We start from the raw sequence: 22490 nt of genomic DNA, 5'->3' as shown, positions 1-22490 counted from the left end.
AGCTTTACTCTTGGGTGCTCCCACAATATTTGCATGCCAATTTATAACTGCATAAATCCACGGACTCGCTCTGAACCAGGATGATCAACAAAGATAGGATTGTCTTTCCTGTAAGTCTATTGTATTCTGCTTTCAACTTTTCCAATAAGAACGTCTCTAATGGGTGATATTTCTTCTAAGTCTGTTGTATTCTGCTTTCAACTTTTCCAATAAGAACGTCTCTAATGGGTGATATTTCTTCAACCATGCGAATGCATCTGACTGCATCCAAAGTTGGTTAAACTTCAGCTCCATTATCACCGGCAACAAGCTACCCCCCCCCCCCCCCCTCCAGTAACGAAGGCTTTTGTGTTCAATACAAAGGTCATTTACAAAATAATTTACACAAATTATCCCAACAATAAAAGGAACAATATTAAAAAATACTAGCTATTAGCCAAAGTTCTTTAGTAATGAATAATTTAAGCGTGTATGTAGGGGCAGAATAATTTTTTTTTCTTCTACTTTTTATAGTTCATTCTTATTGAACTGAAGCATTCCCTGTATACAGCGTATATAGAAAATAAAATTGGAGGCAATTTACTTCATGTATTTCAGACATTTTCTTTGATTTTGAGTCCTGCGTTCCTGTGCACAATGTGTAGGCAAGAAAGGGCTCAGAACACTTAATGAATGCATAATATAGTTGGTCTCTTTTCGTCTCAGGATATAGGGCATGAAGGGATCTAGGAATCAATCGGTTCTCCCTTTTAATTCCAAAATCCTTCATTAGGTAATCCTTCCACTAATAACAGTCCTCATTAAAATGTCCACTACAGATCACTGAATATCGCGATGGTCCAGTCAGCCCTGGTTACATATAGTCTCACAAAACGAGTCAATGCCGCCCTGTAACGTTTCATCCTTCGGAAAGAATGCGTTAGAAATGTTCAAAAGGCTGTGACGCCGTTTATTGGCACAAAAGCTTACAAAATTCTTGTAGCTAAGATGTTCAGTAGAACTGACATTTCGAGCAGACACTTCCAGAGGTGCTTTCAGTATTGTCGAGGAATTACGGAAGAGAGTGATACAAGAAAGAACTAGAAGGTTATTCAGTAGACCAAAGATTCCATCTGAGAAACACTTTGAATCATCAAATGCTTGGAGAGCCAAAATTAGATACCTTGTAGGTTGGTGTGTTGCATTATTAAAAACAATATGAGAACATATGTTTAAAGAAATGTGTTCAAACAGAATAATCAATGAACGCTCGACTTAATTGATAAAGAGATCAGATTATTTAAGGAACTGGAGGTAACAGAAGAGGAAATATTCGAGAAGTCAAAAGAGAATACTTTTTTAATGAAATTTAGAGGAAACAATTTGTACGTCATGGGCTCACTAATGTGACTGATGCCTCTTTGATATTTTTATTAAAATAAATAAGAAATTTTGAGATCTCGAAACACTTAACCTAATCTTATACACAAGTAACATTTACTTCTTTATTTCAGCTGAAAATAGAGTGTACGAGTAAATTTAAGAGAAATGGAGAGCTTTGTTCACCTCAACATCATAAAAAGTCTTTTTGATGACGTTTTGTCTAAATATTTAAAAATGTCTTCTAATCAGTTTATACGGAAGTGTAATCAACGTTTTGCAGAAAAAAGGAAAAAGCACAGGGAAAACAACTCATGCTGAAAAAGAGCAAATCATTTGGTTCAGAAAAAACATGGGTCTATTGAAAAGTGTATTTCATAACAAATGCATCGAAACAAGACAATTTCCATAATAGGTAATCGCCCAGATCCTCCTTAAACCGCAAGTTTTTAATCCCAAATTCACTTTAAAATACTTTAAAATAATAGTACGCTACACAGGAAACTAATAACTTATAACTCTTTAAACACAATATCACCAAAAATAGCATACAGTTTACCGGAAGTTAGAAATTAAATTACTGTTAAAAATGTCAGGTCACTCAAATTTTGCTCGGAGAAGGTAGGGATTTTTTAATAGGGACACAATGCAACGTGTTATGACTAATGCCCAACTATGACTAATTTCATTTCTACATGTAGAATCATATATTATTTAGTTAAAACGAAATAATAATAGGCGTGTAGTTATGCCTGTGATTTTAAACATAATTTTAATTTGAAACAAAAAAAAAACATGCCTTTCAAATTTACAACAGAATGCTTGGCATTATTTTACAGAACTCTTTAGTTGCAGAAATGATAAAAGGAATGGTACAAATATCGGACGGTAAAACATACCGTCTACATACTGGCCCTGTTTATCAAATACACACCAAATCTCATAACGAACCCGAACATGAAAAAATTCGAATAAAAAATAATTTGTTTTCGTAAATATGTCAACCAGATGTGTATTATTTCTCAAATGCATGAAGAAAAAAAGTGTGTGTTAACTGAAGTGGGACAGAGGAGGACAGATGGACGCAGAGGAAAGCTAAAGTCCCGTCCTCTCCGGTGAAACCTCTAAACATGCAGTGTTGAATGCAGGGTCACGTTCTCCGCAGTTGGGGTCTGTTATTAGGGTGACAGTCACATTGTACAGACTCGTGGTAGTCTCTGCAGTTGTTGACGAACATGTCGAATATGCAGGAGGTTTTTCAGAGAAAATCCGTGGTGTGCTGGAGGTATACATAAAATATAATAGCGTATGAAAATAATTTTACCCTTAAAATTATCAAAAAACAAAATCATAATATCATCGGGGGAAAAATCAATACTTACTGTATATACAAAAATTCTCCTCTTGATGATGACCAAAGGAAATGTAGCAAAATCAGAACAATTTAGCATTCCTAATCGGACGATTTCAACAGCCCGTAGCTTAGTGAGGCAGTGACTGGTGATGTCCACTCTCAAGATCTTGGGTTTGATCATTATGAGTGTCTCTGCTTTCAGCAGTTTTACTCCGACATTATCGCAGGTTGGATTTCTCTCAACCTTATCATAAAGCAATTTCAACACATCAAGTAAATTATCACACAAATATCCTACATTGTAAAGCAATGGTCATGTACACATGTAAAAATATAGAGTGATTTCAGATCTCGAAAAATCCCTCGTATTACAAATAACTAAAAATAAACAAAATCATTAACATTTCCATCCCACTCAATAAAACAAAGGAAAGCTAACTAAAGGTAATGGGTAAATGAGGGGGTGAGGAGAAAGTAAAAAAAAGATATAAATGTTTGTTCATTATTTTTTGGTATTTTATTTTTAATTATAAATATCTTTGTTATATTAATTTTAATATACAATTTTAGTCGAAATATAGAAACATTGCAAATGAACGCAAAATTCGAAAAATTAATTCATCCGGGGTGCATTCGAAGAAAAAAAAATATAAATGCAATTCCTACGAATTCTTTGAGCAATCCCAGTTATCGACGATCAAAGGACGCCGCTTCGTGGCGGCTGTCTACGCGGAAACCAACGATTACTTTCCTTCGCAAATGAAATTTTTATATTTCAGCCATATGACTTCCATTGCTTGCTGAATAACAACTTCTATCCAAGATCAAGTGACGGCAAAGAAACCTCCATCTTTGTTTAAAAAAAAAAACACCTGCCATTCTTAAAGTGACGCCAACCAACACGTATCCTTGGGTCCAATTCCGTGTGGACTTTTCATTGTAGGAGGATGTAAATTCAATCTTTCTATGTGAATAAAAAAAAAAGATAATTGACTTTATCACATGCTTAGATGAACTGAAACTGTTCTAAAGGGACTAATACCCCGCAAGGCTAATTAGGGCCCCGCAAGGATTTGCGGGTGCCCTATAGTAATTACTCTGTCCGCCCGTCCTTCTGTCTGTCCGTCAGTCACTCTTCCGTCCACAAATTTTCTGTTTTTTTCTAATGATTTTTTCAAATTTGGTATAGTAGTTCAGTAGGCAGAAATACATATTTTGATGCTAAGTTTGGTTCTCTGTCTTCTGGTTTGGAGCTGGGATGGTGGGTTAGAATCCTAAACTATGCATAACAATGAATGGGCAAAGAGAGATAACTGCTGAGAATGTTACCATAGATAAAATTGTAGAATTTAGCACCCGTAGCACCGGACTAGTGCGGAGGTTTTAGTTTAGCACCACGCAACCGGGTTCGGTGCGGGAACCGAGCACCGACTAGAATTAGCACCGACGGGAGTCAGCACCGACCTTCTGGATTGAGTTCGTGTTAATAATAATTCTTAAAACTTTACATTTGATGCGATTCTTTTATTCATTGTATTAAAGGTACCTTCGAACCCAAAAGTGTAACGTGCCTGATAGGTACCGCCTGTGATATACATGTTATTTTATAAAGCGAGAGCGCGAACACGTTACAATAAGAAGGAAAAGTAAGATTCCACGACTTTGAGGATACTGGTTTTTTTTACAATATTGTAGTGTTATTGCACTTACACTGATTGCTAGGTTCGCTTCCTGTTTGAATCATCGTTATCCTTTCTTTGCATGTTTTACAAAACTCTAAATATACATCGAAATCAAGTATATGAAAAGTAGTTTTAATTAGGAAATTGCTGCACCATTGAAATCAAGTATATGAAAAGTAGTTTAAAGTAGGAAATTGCTGCACCAGAAGTTGGAAGGAGGATTACTTTTTTAGCTTTTGATGCCATTGATGGTGAATATCTCAGGATTTGACTGTTGTACCATCCTTCAAGTCCAACAATGTAATCGACTTTGTAAAACAATCTCACCAAAAGCACCTTGACGTATCATTGCAATGACTGAAACTATAATGCCAAGAAATTTCGCTTTAACAACCCCGTTATAAATTAGTGACCACATCCCAGGCGGTCAGTGTTACCACGGCGATAAACCGACTAAGTGAAAGAGGAAAGATCAAGAAGTGCTGGTGAATTGGAAGGACTGGGAGGGATCACCAACCTTGGTCAGTTTAGATGGAAGCCAGAAATTGCAGCAATACATTTAAAGAAATAAAGGAAACCCCCTCTCTTGTCGACTGCACTGCAGGAATTTAGTTTCCAACAAGATATACTGCAGGAACACTACTGACGACATTATGACACTGCGAAAGGCCATATTTGACAGTTTAGGTGATGCACGCCGTACCCCCGATGGTGCATTAGGTATCCAGTCGAGGACATTAGTAAATGTGCCCTTTTTTGTGCCAGTTTCAATAATCTTTTAGGTCTTTGAAGGATACTCTGCCAACAGACAATAGAAATGTTGATTTCTACCTCACAGGTTATGAGCCATATGTAACAAAATTATAAATATTGTTTTTTTTTAGCCCATAACAAGTCAACTTAAAGTTTTGGTTTCATGCAAGTGGAGGCAGGAGGTATCTTGAAAGACATAGTTGAAGTACTGCCAGGCTTTCTAGTGATACGTAGTGTCTGTCCTTTTTATTGTCCAGAATATGATGGGTTTTAACATATCTTATAATTTCACGTAAATCATCACCTACAAATTAATTGTAAAATATCTTTCAGAAGATTTGGTACAAGAAGTGCACACATTAAAGATTTCTTTTAAAGGAAAGGCCTATATAACATGTATACCTGTTGGCTGAGATCATTTCCCACTTTGGTGGTCAATTTGTCATCTCTCCTTTCCACCCACATTTGAAACCGACACCTACGCCTTTCAGTTCCCTTTTCAAATTGTCTTCAGATTTCTGGTCTATTGCCCAGGTCACAAACTGAAATTAAAATTGTCAAATTCTTTTTCACTACATCTAAATTTATAAGTGATCATTCGTTCGCATTTTAAAATATTTGATGCCTGTATTCTCGGACTCAGTTGGTTAGCTACGTCATTCTTATAAATTCATGCACATGTTGTCGACGGCGCGCGGCCAAAGAAATTTTCACAATCATTCTTTAAAACGCTTTCAAATTATACCAATATAGAATATACATGTAAGTTTTATATACAGATCTTAATTAATTTGTTTGCAAGTTTATAAGTATTGATTATCTCTTTATCGGCACCACTTATAATTTACTCAGTTCACTTTCTCTTATTCAAGTCACGAGCGGCAATGTATTTAATACGCCCACATGTATGTAGACTCAATATTGTCATTATTTGGTATTTGAAGAGATGGCATCTTAATATTTTGTCGGCGGGGCTTTCTGCGATAACTTTACTTCCTGCACGAAAACACAACACCTTTGTCTTTCTCCTATTTAAATGGAGACTGTGTTTACTGCAGCAGAGCACGTTGTCGAAGAAATCTGAGATATGTCTATCATAAAATTCATACACGCCTGCATGTTTGGTGTAAGCAGCTTTTCTATTAAGATTGACAATACGCATCCCATTTGTATTGATGGCTCTTCCCACTACTGCTACACCCATCTGTCCAGGTACAAAAAAGGAGTAGGGGGCGAATTCTACAAATCGAAGTGTCTGTCCTTGTACCCGATGCACTGTTAGGGCAAATGCTCAAATCAACGGTATCTGTATTCTACATGCCAAAGTTTTCTGCTGTCTTGTGTCAAATACATCAAACCTTGTCTCTGTTACCTTCACAAGATGCTCGTTGAAATTTACGATTGGTGGACATCCTCTCTCCACTATGTGAACAATTCCTCGCACACCAGTTGTTATTAAAAGCATATAATAAAGTAATGATAATTTCCAATCAACATGTACACATACATATTTTTGACATACCCTTTCATGTACCTATATTTAAAGTGCTAAAGCAAATATAAATTTGTAAACCATGTACAAAATATTGTCAATTACTGGTAATTGAATTAAAATGAACACTGATTCATTTATGTTTCAAAACTCTTTCAGTATACCTTCATCTTTTGCTTTAAAGCAGAACATTTCTCCGGGCAACTCCTCTAGGATATCTTGGTTAATAACACATGCGTCAAAACTAGTCCCAAATAGCTTGGTGATTTCTTCGTCTGGAACTTTGAATGGCCTGTCTAAACTGCTTAAAACTGCATGATTTCTTCTGATGGAGATCCATCACAAAGCTCGACAACAGCTCTGATCAGCAGAAACTCATTCATTTGTTCCAGCATCTGTTTTCCAATATCTTCCAACCGATCAAACATAGATGACATAGATTCAGATTTCCTCTTCTTTGGTCGCTCATTATGTACAGACTCCTTGCTTTGTTTAGAATCTTTATTGCCCTCTGCTGCTACTACTGCATCTCCAGAATCCAGTGTGGATTTTTTTAACCATTAGTTGAAAGTTTTTCTTTTCTGCTGCTGTCATATGTGCATGAGTCTTTTGATGAGGCTTTGTGCCCAAAAATCTTGGTGAACAAATCTAAATGTTTCCATGTTATTCTTTTATTACCTGTTTTGTTATTTTCTTGAAGAGCTTCACGATATTTCTTTTTCAGATTTTTCCATTAATTCATCACTTGTGATCGTCTCTTTTACCCCATTGTAATACATGTTTCTTGTAATTCTTGCCCATAACACTTAACATGGTTTTTAAGCTTGTAAAATTCATCATCCATTTCTTCTCTTGACGTAATCAGTAGTTTTTCTTCTTCTGTCTAGATGTGGACCTGAAATTGACAAAATATATGTTAAACAGGTTAAAGCCATATGAAAGCAATCAAAAGCTGCACAAAAAGCAATGGGGAAACTGTAAGAAAAAATTAAGGCTTTAATTCTCTGTTGTGTCTAAAATTATGAAAATTCTTAAAGGAGGTTGAGACACTCTGAAAATTGCAATGATATGTTTATCCTTATTATCCCCTCGCGCAACTTGTTGCGAAGGGGATATAGCATCGCTACCGTGCGTGTGTGTTCGTATGTGTGTATGTATGTCTGTATGTATGTATGTGTGTGTGCACTCCATTTCAATTTTCTAGTAAATTAATAAAAAACCTTCCAATAGAATTTCCTCAACCTTTGCGCAAATATGCCTCATTGTAAAAGATTAAAACAAATGCAATGTCATATTAATTGGTCAAATTTTAATGCAAATCTTAGATAAAATTACACCATTGTAGAGGAGGGGGGGGGGGGGGGCATACATTATGACAAAATTCATTCAAAACTAAAAAGTATTTATCATAGATTGCACACTTCTGTAAAATAACAAATTAAAAAAAATGTATGTGCCTTTCCAAACCATTAATTCTGTACTATTACAAATTATTATTTCATTAAATCAATGTCATAATCAATTTTGTATACGAGTTGTCAATCGAAATTTCTAAGTAAGAGTTATCAATCTTCCGCTTCACTTCTTTGAAACCAAAGTGAAAGTACGCAGTGCAAATCAACAACTTGATATTTTTTGGATTTAAATCTAGTACAGGTAAAGAAAATGTAGTTTTTGCAGTATTGGAGGGTTAGTAGAATGTGGTCTTCTCATTAACATAACTATATATTGCTAAATAATGCATCCCTACAGACAATAACTTGTGTCGCGAGGGGATGCTCCGCTTAGCGGTGCCCTTGTTATATTATTATATCAATCTTCATCCCTTATAAAATAGTTATATAATAGGACTATAGGAGTATATCATCATTGGAAATAATCATAAACAATTGGGAGTCCTAGTTGATTAATACTCTTTGACACTATTGTTTAGTCGGGTCAGAACTAATAGAACTAATAAAAATGAAGTACATGAATTCCATTTCTTAAAACCAACACTGCATCCTAAACAATATTACCTTGATACTACTTCTGCTAACTTAGTAGACAAAATCTCAGAAGATTCTTCCACGGATAAAAATGATTGAGGTCCAATTTGAATCATTTCTCATCATGATTAAGTCCATAGGATGAGCAAAGGAAAAAATGGTGAAAATTTCTTCTGAGAAACATCAAGTGGATGGACAGGTAGAAAACCACGGAAATGGAATGCCCGTGGAAAAACTAACACCTATGTTAAAAAAGAAGAATTGAGCCTGAAGTCAAATTGATAGAAGGTAAGGTATAAGCACATGACATATACATGTGTATGATGTCAATTTACTATAAATATAATAATAACTCTTTTTAATTGAATAATTAGGGTCTTCCGTTTTCAGCGGAAGACCCTTCTATTATTGTATTGTTTCTTTTTCACTTTTCTTATTAGGGTCTTCCGTCTTCAGCGGAAGACCCTTCTATTATTGTAATGTTTCTTTTTCAATTTTCTTATTATTATTATTAGGGTCTTCCGTTTTCAACGGAAGACCCTCTTGTTATTCTTCGGTTTCTTTTTAGGGTCTTCCGTTTCCAACGGAAGACCCTTTTGTTTTTCTACGGTTTCTTTTTTAGGGTCTTCCGTTTTCAACGGAAGACCCTCTTGTTATTCTATTGTTTCTTTTTCATTATTATTATTTTTCTTTTTCTTTATTTTTCTGACTTTTTCAAAGCTTAATATCTCAAAAAGTTTTCAACAGATTTACATGAAACTTTCAGGGATTATGAAGCATTATTGTGCCTCAAAGTTTTAAAATTTTCAACTACAACGTCACTTCCGTTTTTACGTTACGTCAATTTTTAAATTTTAAAAAAGTAATTTTGTCCAGGGCGTTTTTCAAAAACAGTTCAAGATAAAGACTTGGAATTTTCTGTGTTGAAGCAATGATCGTTTTTATTTGGACATAAGACTGGAAATTAGTTTCCTTCACTTCCGGTCTAAACCGGAAGTGTTTTAAAATTTTCGAATTTTCGAATTTTTCGTTTTAATTTAAAATGTTTACGAGGTTTGTAGAGTTTGTTATGCTGAACACGAATCTGAAATCCGTTTGAAAATCGGACGATGCATTACAGAGATATCGGGGGTTAAAAATTGATTTTTCCGGAAATTTTGATTCCGCGTCCTTGGTTTAAAAAATAGCGTAATGTTCAAAGTAAAATTAACTCGTACCAAAAATAATCGCTAAGTCGTACTTGAACACATTCGGATTTTTTTGTTAAGTCGTTCTTGAAATCAGAAAGGTTTTGGTTAAGTCGTACGTAAAATCATTCGTATTTTGTTAAGTCGTACCAGGAATAATTCGATTTTTTTCATCTTTTTATTTTAGTTACTCTTGTTATTGGTTTAAGGGCTCTGCTTCATTCAAGAACTTCCAGCTTTACTTCCGATATTAACGGAAGACCCACTCGTTGCTTTGCAACGAGCTTTGCTCTAGTTTTCTTATTCTTATTATTATTATTAAGGTCTTCCGTTTCCAACGGAAGACCTTATTGTTTTTCTTCGGTTTTTTTTTCTCATTCTTCTCCTTTTTTTTTCTTACCGATTTTGTGTCAGCGATTACTCGGAAACTCTTTGATCGATTTTAATAAAATTTTCAGATCTTATTGATATTAGTTTAAACTTGATCGGAAATTTTTTTGGTTGATGACGTCATTTCCGTTTTTGAAATATCGACGTTTTCTTGATTTTCAGAGGGACGGCTTGTCCAAGAGAGTTATGAAAAACTATAAAAGATATTTAGTTCAAATTTTCAGGAATGATAGACAAAAGATTGTAGATATGTAATAAGGCATTAATCACTTTCAGGCACAAAAGGCGCTAAAGCTCGGTAGGGCTCGAAAAATGAGATTAAAAAAGTGTTGTGATTTTGCCTGGTTTTCTTAGATTACCTTTTTCTCACAAATATTTTGTTAAGACATGTAGAAGAAAAAAAATTTATATTTACAAGATCTTTTGTTTGACACCTAGAAAAAGGGGCTGGCCCCTCAAATTAAGGGCCTAGAACCCTTCAAAGTTTTCACTTTATAACTCAAAATTGGTTAAGATTTTAATATGGCTGTCGTTGCAAAAGTTGTTCATTATGGTCTTATTAATGTCGTAACAATAATATTTTGTTCGGGTATTGCGTAATATGAGTGTAAAAAGCCAGACTTGTTACCATGTATTTGTGTTTTATTTGGCAAATAAACGGGGTATTTGTGCGTATAACTGACATAAAGGATACCCGTTTATATACGGAAAGTGTTTAAACATTTTAGTTATTTTCTAGTGAAACACATTACGGATGAAAGAACTGTTTCTATGCAATTCATTTGAGTCGCATTTAAAATCTAGCTGTATTCCGAGCTGTGTATGTGAACAGTTACGTATCCACCCTTGCCCGCAGCCGATAAAATAGGTCACGACTGGACTAGCGAGCGGGTCTGCCGTTATGAAATACACAAGATTTGCGTCTTGCTGTAATGCACACATGGATTTTTATATGTAGCTGCAAACACAAAACTTCCGATATTAGTGATTTTAATAGTAAATAAAAAAAGATTATACCTTTACCTACTACCATAGACAGTGTACTAGCTTGCATTCGGAAAGTGTTGAAACAGTGTAATTCTTTTCTAGGGAAACACATTGTGGGTAAAAGAATTACTTCTATGCAATGTATTTGAGTCGCATTTAAAATCTAGCTGTATTCCGAGCTTCATGTATGTAAACAATTATACGTATCCGATCCTTGCCGGCGGCCGAGGAATAGGGTCGCGGCTGGACTAGCGAGCGGTCTACCGTTATCCAATACACAAGATATGCGCCTTGCTGTAATACACACACGGGTTTATTTATTTTGCTGCAAACACAAAGAATTCAGATTTAAACGATATTAAAGAGTAAATGGAAAAAGATTATACCATTACCTACGAAATATTGCTGTTTTGCTCTTGTAATAAAAAAAAATAGATTGTATGACTGTCATTGAAAAAGGGGCGTTCTTTGTGATCTTGTCTATGTCATGAAATAGTTTTATTGTTGGAAAATAAAATTTAGTTATCAAACTGCAAATATTTCAAACCCACCACGTTGAGTGTACATTTTCATAACACGGGCCAAGGAGAAGCCGCGCTAGTGGACAGCCGATTCGCTGTAGGACACATGCTTCTCGTGTTTATACGTTATCCCACATTTTAATGCTCTTTGATTCGTTGTTATTTTCATTTCCAATGATATCGGTTAACGATGCATCAAACCATTGATTTAAATCAGTTCGTAAAATAAAGGAAAAAACTGCCATCAATGAATATAATACGTTTTACAGTCGTACGATGAAATGTAAATAAATTCACCTGTTTCTATTTGTGACATTTTGCTGCTGAGAATTAAATGCATTACACTACCAATTTCAACAAAATATTGGCGATATTCACATAAGTATCTGTAATCTATGATAATGTGATTCTTCATTTGTCTAACAAAGTATTAGAATTTTTTATGAGTTGAGAGAGAGAGAGAGAGAGAGAGAGAGAGAGAGAGAGAGAGAGAGAGAGAGAGGGTTAAGCAGGATGTAGTAAGTAAAAGTTGAAATATTTTTAAAAAGCTTTCGAGATAAGGCAGCTTAAGAAGTACAATTTTACATGCTTGTGGTAGGTGCGGGCACGATAAAACTAACCATTTTTAAAGAAGTTGAAAAATTATTTACATTCAGGCCGTTAAATAATAAGGGTCACAATATTGGTATAATAACCTCTTCTCAATGGTGGTCAGATTCATTAAAAAGCATACTCATTGCTGATTTTATTAATTTATTATTAATCAAATTTTATTTTTATTTTTGATTCTGAAAGAATATGTGAGTTATAAAAAGTTTATGTACAGTGAATATTTTGATTGTATTCGGACAGTTAAAAATCGAGTAGAGTACACATGGTTAAAAATAATACTTAGTAGATTAATTATCTAATACAAATCGAATTGGCTTTAAATTTTGCAAATTCAAGCACACTTAAATAGTTAATACATAAATTATATATATATTAATAAAAACGTCTGTATGCTGTATTATGTATTCACTGTCTGATTAGGACTATTTTTCCCAAAAAAGAAGCGCTCGGCAATCGCGTTATTTTTTAAACGTTCTGTAAAGTACAACACCTGATTGGAGTACATGCTTATATATATAGTTTTTTTAAAATGTTAACGTTTAACCAAGCGAAATTGTAGATGTCATGGAGTCAATAGGCAAATCAAATTCGCCAATCAGGCAATAGCAGTTATCTAATGACTATGATTGATAATTTTACACGGTACATTAATATATGTCAATATGAATTTTAAAGCACTCCCTGCTCCCCTGTTTAAAGCTCCCGTTACCTGCATTCTTTTATTTACGATTTTTGTGCACACAGTTATTCGGAAATGGCTCAAATATTGTTACACGGGCCCGATAAAAAGATTAAAGGATGACCCCTAAACTTTCTTTCCCAAATATTTCAAGAACGGTCTTAAATTTCAAACACTGGTTGAATAACATATAACTTATTTTGTACAAATTTTATGTGCATGAATGACAACGTTCCTGTAACTTAACAAAAAATGACACTTTTTGAAATCTATAAGTTTCTGAATTCATCATTAAAATTAATAATGTTAGACGGTCCATGCAGCAAGTTTTTCTAGTCGAGTCTTTCGTTCAACAGCGAATCGATTGTGAACATTTCAGCGGGGTTTAAAACAAGACGGTGAAACGACCACGAATTTTTACAGATTTGGCTAAAAAGAGTTTAAAAGAGATGGATACAAAACACAGGTGCGATTATATCTTGTAGGAGATAAAAAATGATTAATTTATGTTTGCCAAAAATACCAATTTTTATCATAAGAATACTTTAACATTTATATCCGCCGAATATTTCCATTTCCCTTTATTGTTTGGTGTCTGATTTGAAATAACGTTTCGAGGTATAATAAGTTGAGAAATTTCTTTAAGCTGCATGGTCCGATTTGTCGGCCATTACAGTATCAAATAATTTTCCTTGCAAACCAAATGAATGATCTTACAAAGTTAAAGATGTATTTACACGGAATTGCTCTCCCTTCAACGTTAGAAATATTCAAAATAAAAAAAAAATTTGGGCATACAAAAAAACCCTCAAAATACATCATTGGAATGTTTAAAAAAGGAAACCGTTGGGTTTCATCCTTCGAATGATTGGGTTTATTTATCCTGCATGTTTTGCAATGATTGATTATAAACAACGTAAACATAAAAACTATTAATGAACAAATGTACACTGCTTTATTTTTGTTTAAATAGTCATGCTGTATTTTTCATATGTTATAACAGATTATATAAAAAAAGACAGATGTCAAAGTCGTAATACAATCATACTAGCTTCGACGTAAGGGGCCAGTTTAAACACGAGGCGAAATAACGCAAAACCCTTTTATGTCGATTATTTTGTGGATATACACAAAAATTGTCTAATCCGGCGGAGGGTGGTTCTGAAAAAAAAAATGGCCGGATTAGGCAACATCCGGTTTAGAGGACATTGTTGCAAATTAATTTTAGTATTTAATGCAGTAGGTCCTGATCCTGTATTCTTGTAAAATTTTCAATTGTTCTAAAATATATTAGATTTCATCGATCTTATCTATACGGTACCAATTTTCATTTTAAATTATTTTTTTGAAACAATAAATCCATAACGGAATACATACGATGGAAATACTTTTTGAATCAAATCATCGTTATTGATAATTTTTCAAACATCCGATCTACCTGTAAAGTGCATGCTTAACCGTAAATTGTTAAACAAAACATTAACAAGTCAACAGGTGGCTGAAACACCTGATGGCGAGAACTGTTATGATGCAGGGAAACAATGGATGAATATTGATATAATGAGAATTTTATTTTAAAAAAAAAATAGCATTTTGACAGATCTAGAATAATATGCAACTCTGTACGTGTAGCCATACAATGTACAACGGGGATAACAAACAATATCGGCAGTCTTACTCTCACAGTATCCTGAATCACGGCCTGAAAAAATGGGGTGAATTATAATCTAATTATCTAATTTTTGCAATTCATAACAAGACTTTACGGTATTAACTGAAATGAGTTGCTAGTTTGGATCTATATTTACAGTTATTTAAATCAATAGCAACGACAGAAAAATTAGTTGATAATTGAGCATTTAAAATATCTCGCTGAAGGCCGACCGATCGATAAGTAGACGGACTACGGGAGATAACTCTCACTAATTATAAGCAGTATGTTTTTTCATTTCGCCGGTTTACAGAATAGACAGGATCCGGATTGCACAATTTTTTAAAAACAAAAATGATAGGAAAATGTCAAGGGGCTGAATAATGTCGCCGGATTGGGCAGCATGCCGTAATACACAACATCCGGATTCAACGAGTTTCAACATGTACATAATTTTTTTCATTGAAATATGGCTTAATTGACCGGAAAAACTACTGCAACGTATATTATTGCACACATACTTAGCATAACCATCGTTTAAAAGCATACAATAATTTTATTGAAAATTGGACCAAGCAGCTTTTACATTAAGATTTACATGTGTAAGACACTTTATTTGTCATGTACATGATCATGTGCATTAATTATGTTCAATACCCGCTTATTCTCCAAAATGATCTACAATTCCATTCACAACTATGGTCATTCAAAATCACATGAATTAATCAAAATTTTAAATTTTGTGTCGATCTCAACTATTATGTATCCAAGAAATCCATTGATTTTATCATGTGTTACGTAATTAGGTATTAACGTTTTTAGGGGGTCAAACTTCATTCGGAAATTACTATTTTCCTTCGTAAACATTCACAGGATCAAAAACAGATTTCCTACGGAGATTTATAATGGGGAATGTTTACATCTTTTCTCAATTCGGAAGTCTCACGGAATATCTAGCACAATTTTTCAACGTTTTCATCCGGGCTTTATAATGGCTGATGCAATGCAAAATCCCCGTAGACATTCTTTTTTTAACCGTGTATTGAAACCTGACAAGCTAGAGGGGACGTTACAAAAGGGAAATCTTGGGATTTTTTCATACTATCGAATGAACCTCGTCTGAATCAAGAGATATTTACAAATATCGAATAATTTGAGAAAATGTGTGGCAAAAATATCTTGGGACAGACTTTATGTATAATACGTTTATATATCCCAACAATATAATGATTTTCTCATGCGTTAACTAACTAGGGATATTAGGGGCCAGAGGTAAAATAGTTTAATCTTTTCTATTTCAATTGGAAGAAATGCAGGTATTTAAAAAAGCAACGTAAAAGAACTTATAAAAAGCATTACAGAAAAGCATTAGTTCTTCACCCCTATTTCCATATCATGTTTTGTTGTCAAAAATTAATGTCGATGACGTCATTTCACCTTCTAAAAATCGGACGGAAGACCTCCTCGTTGCTCGCAACGAGATCGTGTCTAGTTCTTTTTATTTTTTTTCCAACTCAAATATTTCAAAAACGCTTGCATCGATTGTTTTGAAATTTACAGGTTTAATGAGTATCTGAAAGATTTCCATGATATGAAAAAATTATTTGATGACGTCATCAAATTCGTCAGACATTGACGTTTTTCACGTTTTAAAAAGTGATTTTGTCCGGAGCTTTTCTCATTTTTGATTTAAGATAAAGCTATGAGATTTGCAGAATAGGTAGAACTACCGTTTTACTTATGACATAAGGCTGGAAACTCAATTCGGACACTTCCGGTCGAAACTGGAAGCAAAACCAATTCCTTTGAATTTTCATGTTTTTCAATTTTAAAAATTTTACGTACATATCTTACAGTAATTTTCGTGCTGAGTTCAAAACTGAAATCCGTTTTGAAATCGGATGATGCATTACAGAGATATCGGGGTTCAAATATTGATTTTTCCGGAAAATTTAATTCCGCGTCCTTGGTTTAAAAAATAGCGTAATGTTCAAAGTGAAATTAACTCGTACCAAAAATCATTGTTAAGTCGTATTTGAACACATTCGGATATTTTTTTTGTTAAGTCGATCTTGAAATCAGAAAGGTTTTTGTTAATTCGTATTTAAAATCATTCGGATTTTGTTAAGTCGTACCAGGAATAATTCGATTTTTGTAATCTTTTTATTTTAGTTACTCTTGTTATTGGTTAAAGAGCTCTGCTTCTTACAGGAACTTCAAGCTTTACTTCCAACATTAACGGAAGACCCACTCGTTGCTTTGCAACGAGCTTTGCTCTAGTTATTAAGGTCTTCCGTTTCCAACGGAAGACCTTATTGTTTTTCTTCGGGTTTTTTTTCTCATTCTTCTCCTTTTTTTTTCTTACCGATTTTGTGTCAGCGATTACTCGAAAACTGTTTGATCGATTTTAATAAAATTTGCAGATCTTATTGACATTAGTTTAAACTTGATCGGAAATTTTTTTGGTTGATGACGTCACTTCCGTTTTTGAAATATCGACGTTTTCTTGATTTTCAGAGTGTCGGCTTGTCCAAGAGAGTTATCAAAAACTATAAAAGATATTAAGTTCAAAATTTCAGGAATGATAGACAAAAGATTGTAGATATGTAATAAGGCATTAATAAATTTCAGGCACAAAAGGCGCTAAAGCTCGGTAGGGCTCGAAAAATGAGATGAAAAAAGAGTTGTGATTTTGCTTGGTTTTCTTAGATTATCTTTTTTCTCACAAATATTTTGTTAAGACATGTAGAAGAACAAAAATTTATATCTACAAGATCTTTTGTTTGACTCCTAGAAAAAGGGGCTGGCCCCTCAAATTAAGGACCTAGAACCCCTCAAAGTTTTCACTTTATAACTCAAAAGCGGTTAAGATTTCGATATGGCTGTCGCGGCAAAAGTTGTTCATTATGATCTTATTAATGTCGTTACAATAAAATTTTGTTCGGGTATTGCGTAATATGAGTGTAAAAAGCCAGACTTGTTACCATGTATTTGTGTTTTATTTGGCAAATAAACGGGGTATATGTGCGTATAACTGACATAAAGGGTACCGGTTTACACACGGAAAGTGTTTAAACATTTTAGTTATTTTCTAGTGAAACACATTATGGATAAAAGAACTGTTTCTTTGCAATGCATTTGAGTCGCATTTAAAATCTAGCTGTATACCGAACTGTGTATTTGAACAATTACGTATCCGATCCCTTGCCGCAGCCGAGGAAATAGGTCACGAATGGACTAGCGAGCGGTCTGCCGTTATCTAATACACAAGATTTGCGTCTTGCTGTAATGCACACATGGGTTTTTTATGTAGCTGCAAACACAAAACTTCCGATTTTAATGATTTTAATAGTAGAAAAAAAAGATTATACCTTTACCTAATACCATAGACAGTGTACTAGCCTGCATTCGGAAAGTGTTTAAACAGTTTAATTCTTTTCTAGTGAAATATATTATGTGTATAAGAATTGCTTCTATGCAATGTATTTGAGTCGCATTTAAAATCTTGCTAGCTGTATTCCGAGCTTCATGTATGTAAACAATTATACGTATCCGATCCTTGCCCGCGGCCGAGGAAATGGGTCGCGGCTGGACTAGCGAGCGGTCTGCCGTTATCCAATACACAAGATATGCACCTTGCTGTAATGCACACACGGGTTTATTTATGTAGCTGCAATCACAAAGAATTCAGATTATAACGATATTAAAGAGTAAATGAAAAAAGATTACACCATTAACTACGAAGTATTGCTGTTTTGCTCTCCTTATTAAAAAAAAATGGATAGTATGACTGTCATTGAAAAAAGGCGTTCTTTGTGATCTTGTCTATGTCATGAAATAGTTTTATTGTTGGAAACTAAATTTCAGTTATCAAACTGCAAACATTTCAAACCCACCACGTTGAGTGTACATTTTCATAACACGGGCCCAGGAGATGCCGCGCTAGTGGACAGCCGATTCACTGTAGGACACAAACATGTGTTTATACGTTATCACACATTCCAATGCTCATTGATTCGTTGTTGTTTTCATTTCCAATTATATTGATTAACGATGCATCAAACCATTGATTTAAATCATAGTTCGTATAATAAAGGGGAAAAATGCCATCAATGAAAATAATACGTTTTACAGTCGTAAATAAATTCACTTGTGTCTGTTTGGGACACACTACCAATTTCAACAAAATGTAGGCGATATTCTCATAGGTATCTGTAATCTATGATAATGTAATACTTCATTTGGCTAACAAAATATTAGAATTTTTTATGAGCTGAGAGAGAGAGAGAGAGTTAAGCAGGATGTAGTAAGTAAAAGTTGAAATATATTTAAAAAGCGTTCGAGATAAGGCAGCTGAAGAAGTACAATGCTACATGCTTGCGGTAGGTACAGGCACGATAAAACAAACCATTTTTAAACAAGTTGAGGTTTTATTTACATTCAGGCCGTAAAATCATAAGGGTCACATTATTGGTATAACCTCATCTCAGTGGTGGTCAGATTCATTAAAAAGCAAACTCATTGCTGATTTTCTTCATTTATAAATTAATTATTTTTTATTCTGAAAGAATATGTGAGTTTTAAATATTTTGTGCACATGTACGTTCATTGTAAAAGTAATCGGACAGTTGAAGATCGAGTAGCGAACACCTGGTTAAAAATACTACTTTGTAGATTAATTTTCCAATACAAATCGAATTGGCTTTAAAATTTGCATATTCAAGCATACTTAAATAGTACATAAATTATATATAATTATATTAATAAAAACGTCTGTATGCTGTGTTATGTATTTGCTGTCTGATTAGGACTGTTCTTCCCCAAAAAGAAGCGCTCGGCGATCGCGTAAAAAACGTTCTGTAAAGTACAACACCTGATTGGAGTACATGCTTATATACATTTTTTTTTAAATGTGTACGTTTAACTAAGCGAAATTGTAGATGTCATGGAGTCAATAGGCAATAGCAGTTATCTAATGCCTATATGATTGATAATTTTACATGGTAATTTAATACATGTAAATATGAATTTTAAAGCACTCCATGCTCCCCTGTTAAAAGCTCCCATTACCTGCATTCTTTTATTAACGATTTTTGTGCACACATTTATTCGGAAATGGCTCAAATTTTGTTACAAGGGCCCGATAAGAAGATGAAAGGATGACCCCTAAAATTTCTTTCCCAAATATTTCAAGTACGGTCTCAAATTTCTAACAGTGGTTCAATAACATATAACTTATTTTGTACAAATTTTATGTGCATGAATGACAATGTTCCTGTAACTTAACAAAAAATGACACTTTTTGAAACGTAAAAGTTTCTGAATTCATTATTAAAATTATTAATGTTAGACGGCCCATGCAGCAAGTTCTTTCGTTCATCAGCGCAATTCGATTGTGAACATTTCAGCGGGGTTTACAACAAGAGGGTGAAACGACCACGAATTTTGACAGAGTTTAAAAGAGATGGATTCAAAACACAGGTGCGATTGTATCTTGTAGGAGATAAAAAATGATTAATCTGTTTGCCATATATACCAATTTTTATCATAAGAATATTTTAACATTTGGATCCGCCGAATATTTCCATTTCCCTTCATTGTTTGGTGCCTGATTTGAAATAACGTTTCGAGGTATAATAAGTTGAGAAAGAAAGTGAGCGCATAAGATTGTAAATTTGCAGGAATCTTCGAAACGAATCAATTGGGAATGAAATGTCTATAACCTCGAAAGGCTATGTACAGGTTTCAACAAAAATACATGTATATATATTATGTTGAGAGTCGAAGAACATTGCTATTTCGGTTATTAAAAAACTTACAAACTTTCAAAAAATGGCAATGAGAGGTAAACCGATAAATAGTTGGAAATGTTAATGCAAACATATTTTAATGAAGTTATATTGTGTACATGTATATCCTAAAATAAAACTAGTAATAAGAAAAGAAAATAGTGTTCATACAGCAGATTTAGAAATCAATAACAACAAATTAAAATATACCGGTATATTATAATTCAACATCATGGTATAATTACAAACATTTAAAACAAAAAGTTTATTTTTTTTTTTTAAAAAAGACCACCAGTTGGATTTGAACCCAAAACTCTGAATGTTTGTATTCACTAGTCCAGGACGAAACCACTGAGCCATGCGAGACTTGCTAATATATGCTCAATAAAGTACTGTTTGAAACAACATTGTCATATCAATGGACTTTGTTTTATATCCTCAAAAAATAATTTGAAAAAGTACATAATTAGTCATTTCTGGGTCATCTCTCCATCTTTTTTTAAAAAGCGACATTTTCAATGTTGATATATGTTATCTTTACACGTTTCAAATTTGTGGAGAGAAGACCCAGAGACAACAAAATCATTTAAAAACAGCTGTAAATAAGTAGGATTTTGCATGAATTGCATCGTGTTGCTATATTAAGACCCATATTTTGATAAAAACCTATTGCATTTCAAATATTTTTCCACTCATTCCACATCCAACAGAAACCAAATAACGGTTATAATTCGAAAAATATTCAAAATAAATTGATGAAATTTTCACTCTCCTTGTGCGCCCAGATTCCTGCCGAATGTACATCTTAAGCGCCCGCTTTCTTTCTTCAAGCTGCATGTTCCGATTTGTCGGCCATTACAGTATCAAATAATTTTCCTTGCAATCCAAATGAATGATCTTACAAAGTTATAGACGTATTTACACGGAAGTGCTCTCCTGTCAACGTTAAAAATATTCAAAGTAAATAAAAATAAATTTTGGGCATACAAAAAAACCCCAAAATACATCATTGGAATGTTTAAAAAAGGAAACCGTTGGGTTTCATCCTCCGAATGATTTTGTTTATTTTTGTTTAAATAGTCATGCTGTATATTTTATATGTTATAATAAATTATATAAAAAAGACAGATGTCAAATTCGTAATACAATCATACTTCATACATGTATGTAGGTTCGACGTAAGGGGCCAGTTTAAATACGCGGTGAAACAACGCAAAACCCTTTTATGTCGATTATTTTGTGAAATCAATATACAGCAAAACTTGTCAAATCCGGCGGAGGGTGGTTCTGAAAAAAAAAATGGCCGGATTAGGCAACATCCGGTTTAGAGGACATTGTTGCAAATTAATTTTAGTATTTAATGCAGTAGGTCCTGGTCGTGTATTCTTGCAAAATTTTCAATTGTTCTGAATTATATTAGATTTCATCGATCTTATTTACCGTACCAATTTTCATTTTAAATAATTTTTTTTGAAATGAAACAATAAATCCATAACGGAATACATACGATGGAAATACTATCTGAATCAAATCATCGTTATTGATAATTTTTCAAACATCCGATTTACCTGAAAAGTGCATGCTCAACCGTAAATTGATAAACAAAACATTAAAAAGTCAACAAGTGGCTGAAATACCTGATGGCGAGAACTGTATTGATGCAGGGAAACAATAGATAAATATAAATGAGAATTTTATATAAAAATTTATTTTAGCATTTTAACAGAATAATATGCAACTCTGTACGTGTAGCCATACAACGGGCATAACAAACGGTATCGGCAGTCTTACTCCCGCAGTATCCTGAATCACGGCCTGAAAAAAATTGGGTGAACTATAATCTAATTATCTAATTGCAATTCATAACAAGACTTTACGGTATGAACTGAAATAAGTTGCAACTTTGGATCTATATTAACAATTGTTTTAATCAATAGCAACGACAGAAAAATTGGTCGATAATTGAGCATTAATATCTCGCAGAAGGCCGATCGATCGATAAGTGGACGGACTACGGGAGATAACTCTCACTAATTATAAGCAGTA

The 22490-nt window shown here is 33.8% G+C and overlaps 1 protein-coding gene and 1 pseudogene across 1 annotated transcript in view; both read left to right on the top strand.

Moving 5' to 3' along the window:
* The window catches only part of LOC128171734 (putative nuclease HARBI1), a 225458-nt gene that overhangs the window by 75864 nt on the left and 127104 nt on the right, over positions 1-22490 (top strand). The window lies entirely within an intron of this gene.
* Positions 904-1729, top strand: LOC128174192 (uncharacterized; annotated as a pseudogene).

This window comes from Crassostrea angulata, chromosome 2, assembly GCF_025612915.1.
Source record: "Crassostrea angulata isolate pt1a10 chromosome 2, ASM2561291v2, whole genome shotgun sequence".
Lineage (NCBI taxonomy): Eukaryota > Metazoa > Mollusca > Bivalvia > Ostreida > Ostreidae > Magallana > Magallana angulata.
This window is presented reverse-complemented; position numbering and strand designations above follow the sequence as displayed.